General features: G+C 39.6%; 1 long non-coding RNA gene across 1 annotated transcript; it reads left to right on the forward strand.

Annotated features, from left to right (window-relative positions):
* Nucleotides 1-6: 6 nt before the first annotated feature.
* LOC139535241 (uncharacterized) lies at nucleotides 7-4648 on the forward strand. Its single transcript, XR_011667091.1, has 4 exons — nucleotides 7-87; nucleotides 3024-3078; nucleotides 4001-4135; nucleotides 4291-4648. It is a non-coding gene; the product is annotated as an uncharacterized lncRNA (long non-coding RNA).
* The last annotated feature ends 2681 nt before the right edge of the window (nucleotides 4649-7329 follow it).

Consider the following 7329-nt stretch of genomic DNA (forward strand, 5'->3'; position numbering starts at 1 on the left):
TCTCTAGAGCTCGATTCTCTTTGTCAATGCCATCTGTCTGTAGATCTCTTGTTTGGTTTGCAACTACATGTCACTTTGTCCCCACCTGTGAGTATTGGTTTTGTTATGGTGTTTCTTTGATAGTGGGAAAAGGGGGTAACCAGACAGGTCGCCCATGGGCATACACAACCCGTAGCTAAACTTTGTTAAATACACTAGTTAGAACTGGTCGGACCACCCACTATTTTTGGTTAGTTAGCTGTTGGTGAAGTAGGCTAGTCTAGCTTAGGGGTGTTTGTGGATACTTATTATTTCTTTCCTTGGGTCCAGCTCAGCCCCTTTTCCTGCTCCCCCCCCCCCCCCCCCCCATTACCGTGTGTTTGTAAATAAACCCTGAGTGTTTGACGGTAGATATTAGTTGTCGCGGTTATTTCGTTCTCACTCTTACTTTGTCACTACTATAATTTGAATGAGTTATGTTACGGGTCCCATTACCATCCCCCCTAGATTGTCGGGCCAAAGGGATTCGTAACACATTGCTATGAACGCTATGAAACCAACCTTACTGAATAATAAATAAATATCCCTTTGTGCTAGCACAAATCTACTACTCAGCATACATCTTCTACACTACTCTGACTCTGGCCACTTCAACCTGCCTCTCGCAGGAGGCGCTTGGTACTCCTCCACTGTAAAAAAAATATATTAGAAGCTATAGAAATGCATTTATTACTTAGTTTTGACATTTATTCTATTGCAGACACCTTAATGCATACTTTTAAATTATATGTGAACTAAACATACAAAAATAAATATAAAACATTTTATTTTAGAGTACTAATGTTACTGTCCCCACTACAACAAAATACTTAAATGTGTGTCATTTTGTCCTTGAAATTTTTTATTGAAATACTGTAGAATTCCATTAATTCCAGTGGAGGACTGCTCCTACTGGGGAGTGCCAATATTGCCGGCCGGTTGCTTCAAAGCCTCAACGGCCAATACATAGCATACGCAATCGAGGGTTTATATACGTTATGGGATAAAAACAATGTAAATCAGTGGTCTTCAACCTTTTCTTGCACAGGGACCCCGTCCCAGGCAAATTAGCAACCTAGGGACCCCCATCCTATACAGTGCATTCGGAAAGTATTCAGACCCGTTCCCTTTTTCCCCTTTTTTATTTTATTTTAACCGTTACAGCCTTATGTTAAAGTTGATTAAATTACATTTCTTTCCTCATCAATCTGCACACAATACCCCATAATGACAAAGTGAAAAGAGGTTTTTAGATTTTTTTTGGCAAATGTATTAAAAATAAAAAAACATACCTTATTTACAGAAGTATTCAGACACTTTGCTAAGAGACTTGTAATTGACCTCAGGTGCATCCTGTTTACATTGATCATCGTTGAGATGTTTCTACAACTTGATTGGAGTCAACCTCTGGTAAATTCAATTGATTGGACACGATTTGGAAAGGGACAGACCTGTCTATAACGTCCCACAGTTGACAGTGATTGTCAGAGGTCAAAGGAATTGTCCGTACAGCTCCGAGACAGGATAGTGTCGAGGCACAGATCTGGGAAAGGGTACCAAAACATTTATGCAAGGACACAGTGGCACCCTTATTCTTAAAACGAAGAAGTTTGGAACCAATACTCTTCCTAGAGCTGGCCAAACTGAGCAATCGGGGCCTTGGTCAGGGAGGTGACCAAGAACCCGATGGGAACTCTGACAGAGCTCCAGAGTTCCTCTGTGAAATGGGAGAATCTTCCAGAAGGACAACCATCTCTGTAGCACTCCACCAATCCGGCCTTTACGGTAGATTGGCCAGACGGAAGTCACAGAAATTCCACAAATTAACTTTTAACAAGGCACACCTGTTAATTGAAATGCATTCCAGGTGACTACCTCATAAAGCTGGTTGAGAGAATGCCAAAAATGTGCAAAGCTATCATCACGGCAAAGGGTGGCTACTTTGAAGAATCTCAAACATATAATGTATTTTGATTTGTTGAACACTTTTTTTGGTTACTACATGATTCCATATGTGCTATTTCATAGTTTTGTTGTCTTCACTATTATTGTACAATGTAGAAAATAATACAAATTAAGAAATACCCTTGAATGAGTAGGTGTCCAAACTTTTGACTGGTACTGTATATACACACACCCATTACATTTTGGATAGATAGTACTCAAACATCTACATAGTGTTTTCAGTAATAACTATTACCGATAATGAGCTTTTTAATCCCACCCCTCTGCTATTCAATCAAATTTATTTATGAAGCCTTACATCAGTTGATGTCACAAAGTGCTGTACAGAAACCCAGCCTAAAACCCCAAACAGCAAGCAATGCAGGTGTAGAAGCAGGGTGGCTAGGAAAAACTCCCTAGAAAGGCCAGAACCTAGGAAGAAACCTAGAGGAACCAGGCTATGAGGGGTGGCCAGTCCTCTTCTGGCTGTGTGGAGATTATAACAGAACATGGCCAAGATGTTCAAATGTTCATAGATGACCAGCAGGGTCAAATAATAATAATCACAGTGGTTGTTGAGGGTGCAAAAGGTCAGCACCTCAGGAATAAATGTCAGTTGGCTTTTCATAGCCGATCATTCAGAGTATCTCTTCCGCTCCTGCTGTCTCTATTCTCAGCCCATTTCACCAATCTCCGTATTATGTATTATTAACATGGTAAATATAATATAGTATTTGTAAGCTTTGGACATTTTCTACTCCAAACACAACTGACCAGAAGAACAGTGTGTTAATAGCAATGTGTCCATTGTTATATTTACTATGACAAAACTATTCAAACATGCCGGAGGTCATTTGGCAGCTAAAGCCAAATGCTGATATTCCTTATTATGAAATATGTCCGCTCAAAGCAGCCTTTGCCCACAGCTGCAACCACCAGTGTGTGTGTGTATGGGGTTGGAGGGAGGGGGTTGAACTAGGGGGAGTTGTTGCAGTGAGATCGAAAGCACGGTATAGATTATGAGGTCTGGTAGTTTATGCTATTTGCTTCTCTTTTTACAGGTGAATGTTGACATGTGGGGAGAAGTGTTCATGGTGCTAAAGACATCAGGACCTGGTGAGATAATAAATCAAAGATAACCACATTGATCAAGATTGTAGCTATCATGACATCATTTCACCTTATTGAGCCAGATGGCTCTCAGGAGTTAACATGGGACGTTGTCAATATGGAGTGGGGTTTACAAATTCGACTTGAATAGTACATACAGCAATATAAGCCTTAGAGACATCTGTGGATTTAGATCAAGGACTGTTAGCAGGTCAAATTATTGTTTTGAGCAAATTGTTTAATATGTAGTCAACAGGGAATCCGATGGACTCATGGCGAGCTAAATTTATCTCCTGAGAAATATTAGGTGTGGCATTAATGATAAAGATTAGAATTAAGACTTGTTTATGTGCAGAAGATTTAATAGATCCTTGTGAGCCCCTAGGAGTGCTATTTTTGTTTATCAATTTCAAATACTTAATATGTGATAGTAAAACCAGCATACAGTATTTCATGACTTGATGTTCAAAACATGAATATGAAGGTGATGTTCCAGTGGTCATCGGTCATTTAAGACACCTCTCATGCCAATAATATATACCAACAATACGTGTTGTTTTGATGGAATAAGCCACAAAGACAAAGGCATGTGAGAAAGTTTGGACTTTACTTGATCACTGTTGACATTTCACAAGAAGATCATATTGTGTGACTGCTTGGAAGTGTGTCTCATCTGTGGCACATCTCCTATTCAGCTGCTTCCTTGCCCTGCAAAAGAATAGAAAATATCACATCTATTTACTAATACAATTCTGCTTGCTTTTAACGTGATTTACCTATGATGATTTCCAGTAAAGTTATAGATACAGTATTTATATCAATGGGATTAACCTGTTAGAATAAAATATAAATACAAATTGATAAAATAATCAAAATTAAGATCTAGTAAGTGAATCACTTATAGGAATATGTTTTTTACATTCCACAGAAGTGTCTTTTTTTTGTACTTCAACTTTCCAGCGTCACGGCTGTTGGCTCACAGCTTGTTGACCTGGGACTCAGCGATGTCAGCACGCTCCTGAGCTTCCTCCAGCTCATGGTGCACCTTCCTGAACCTGGACAGGTGAGTGTTGGCCTGCACCTCCTTGGAAAATGTAATTAAACAAATTATGGATATTATGAAACCCAATAAATAACCACAAAATAGATTTTGATCTCTGAATATTTGTTATGTTTACAGAGATTAACATCCATTCTTTACTTTTCTTTGTCTCAAAGGACCAGGACATATAGTAACTACTGTATTATGTTTTTCAAACCGTACATAACATTGATGAAACTGTGCACGTCGATCAAATACGTTTCGGCATGGAACCAAATCTGTGCATCGTGAGATACAGTGTGATATACTATACTATATTCTACTTACAGCCTCCTCAGCTTGTCTCTTGTAGGCCTTCACTTTGAGCTGGAGCTTGTCCACCAGATCCTGGAGCCTGTTCACATACTTCTTATTCTTCTTCAGTCTGTGGCATTATAGACATTCTCAATAATGCTTCTCGAGATACAAAATTTAAAGCCCTATACACTGTATCTACAGTGATGGATATCGTGAAAATAAATAGTAGATACCTGGTAGGTGAACTCCTTGACTCTTCTCTCATACTTGCAGACAACTTTAATAGCATCACCTCCACGTCTTTGTTCAGCTTCAACCTCATGCACCTGGAATATTGATACAATATTATCTCAATAAATAATCTATTTTCCCATGTTTAACCAAGCCTGAAACTTTTCCACACACATAGATACCTCTAACTCCAGTCCAAGCATTTGAAAAAGAGAACAACTGATGAAATTTTTAGCTAAGATTTATAACGCTGTTGCACTTTTACTTTTATGTGTTAAAAAGTATTCTGCACTCATCCCACATGGCATAAAGTAGCAATAATAAACATTAAAATTAAAATATGATATAGTTTTGACTTCACTTTATGTTCTTATTAGGACAAATAAAGCATCTTGCTCTTTCATGCTCCCCCACAATCCAGATTGCCTAATGCAGTGGTTCCCAAACTTCTTATAGTCCCGTACCACTTCAAACATTCAACCTCCAGCTGCGTACCCACACTAGCACCAGGGTCATCAAACTCTCAAATGTTGTTTTTTGCCATCATTGTAAGCCTGCCACACACACACTATACGATATATTTATTAAACATAAGAATGAGCTTTTGTCACAACCTGGCTTGTGGGAAGTGACAAAAAGCTCTTTTAAGACCAGGCCACAAATAATAATACAATAATAATCAATAATTTTGCTCTTTATTTAGCCATCTTACATATAAAACGTTATTTGTTCATCAAAAATTGTGAATAACTCACCAATGATTAATGAGGAGGTTGTGCTTGAAAGGATGTACATAACTCTGCAATAACTCTGCAATGTTGGGTTGTATTGGAGAGCGTCTCAGTCTTAAATCATTTTCCACACACAGTCTGTGCCTGTATTTAGTTCTCATGCTAGTGAGGGCCGTGAACCCACTCTCACATAGGTACATGGTTGCAAAGGGTATCAGTGGCTTAACAGCGCGATTTGCCAAGGCAAGGAACACCGAGCGCAGCCCTATCCAGAAATCTGGTACTGACTTCTGATTAAATTACATTTTCACAGAACCGCTTGTTACAATTTCGATGAGGCTCTCTTGTTCAGATATCGGTAAGTGGACTGGAGGCAGGGCATGAAAGGGATAATGAATCCAGTTGTTTGTGTCGTCCGTTTCGGGAAAGTACCTGCGTAGTTGCGCACCCAGCTCACTCAGGTGCTTCGCTATATCACATTTGATATTGTCCGTAAGCTTGAGTTCATTTGCACAAAATAAATCATGCAATGATGGAAAGACGTGTGTTGTCCTTGTTAATGCAGACAGAAAAGAGCTCCAACTTCTTAATCATAGCCTCAATTTATCCCGCACATTGAATATAGTTGCGGAGAGTCCCTGTAATCCTAGATTCAGGTCATTCAGGCAAGAAGAAACATCACCCAGATAGGTAATTCGTGTGAGAAACTCGTCATCATGCAAGCGGTCAGACAAGTGAAAATTATGGTCAGTAAAGAACTTTAAGTTCGTCTCTCAATTTAAAAAAAGCGTGTCTATACTTTGCCCCTTGACACCAGCGCACTACTGTTTGTTGTAAAAGCGTTACATGGTCGCTGCCCATATCATTGCATAATGCAGAAAATACACGAGAGTTCAGTGGCTTTGCTTTAACAAAGTTAACCATTTTCACTGTCATGTCCAAAACGTATTTCAAGCTGTCAGGCATTCCCTTGGCAGCAAGAGCCTCTCGGTGGATGCTGCACTGTACCCAAGTGGTGTCGGGAGCAACTGCTTGCACGGGCGTTACAACTCCACTATGTTTTCCTGTCATGGCTTTTGCACCATCAGTACAGACACCATCACATCCTGACCACCAAAGTCCATTTGATGTCACAAAGCTGTCCAGTACTTTACAAATCTCATGTTGTCCTGGTTTTCAGTGGTTTGCAGAAGAGGATGTCTTCCTTAAATGACCCCCCATAAACGTAACGGACATACACCAGGAGCTGTGCCAGGCCCACCACATCTGTTGACTCATCCGGCTGTAACACATATAATTCACTGGCTTGTATGCGAAGCAGTAATTGTTTCAAAATATATCCTGCCATGTCACTGATGTGTCGTGAAACAGTGTTGTTTGATGAAGACATTGTCCGTATAGTTTTTTTTGCCTTTTCCTCCAGCATTGTCCCAGCCATATCCGCGGCAGCAGTAAGAATTAAGTCCTCCACAATAGTATGGGGCTTGCCTGTCCTAGCCACTCGGTAGGTCACCATATAAGACGCTTCTAGCCCTTTCTTATTAATGGTATCTGTTGCTTTTATACATGTCTTACTACTCGAAAGCTGTCTGTATTCCCGCTCAAAAAACTCCTGTGGCTTATTTTTCAAATTGTCATGTTTCTAAATGTCTGCTTAAGAGTGAAGGTTTCCTGCGAGAGAGTAACGGTTAATGTAATTGGATGTTAATTATTTGACTAGGCTACCTGTATTTGACATTGTGTTGTTATTTAGCTGAACACTAGATGGTTTAATTTTATTTTTGAGATTGAAATGAGGCTACTCAGGGGAGAAAAAAAACTCACCCAAACGTATAGCCCTGTTGGAAAATATAAATGTACTGTTTGAAAATGTTTAAAAAAAAAAGTAAATCACATTTTTATTTGGCGTACCCCCAACGGCATTGCGCATACCCCATACCCCAGTTTGGGAATAAC

Source organism: Salvelinus alpinus, chromosome 12, assembly GCF_045679555.1.
Source record: "Salvelinus alpinus chromosome 12, SLU_Salpinus.1, whole genome shotgun sequence".
Lineage (NCBI taxonomy): Eukaryota > Metazoa > Chordata > Actinopteri > Salmoniformes > Salmonidae > Salvelinus > Salvelinus alpinus.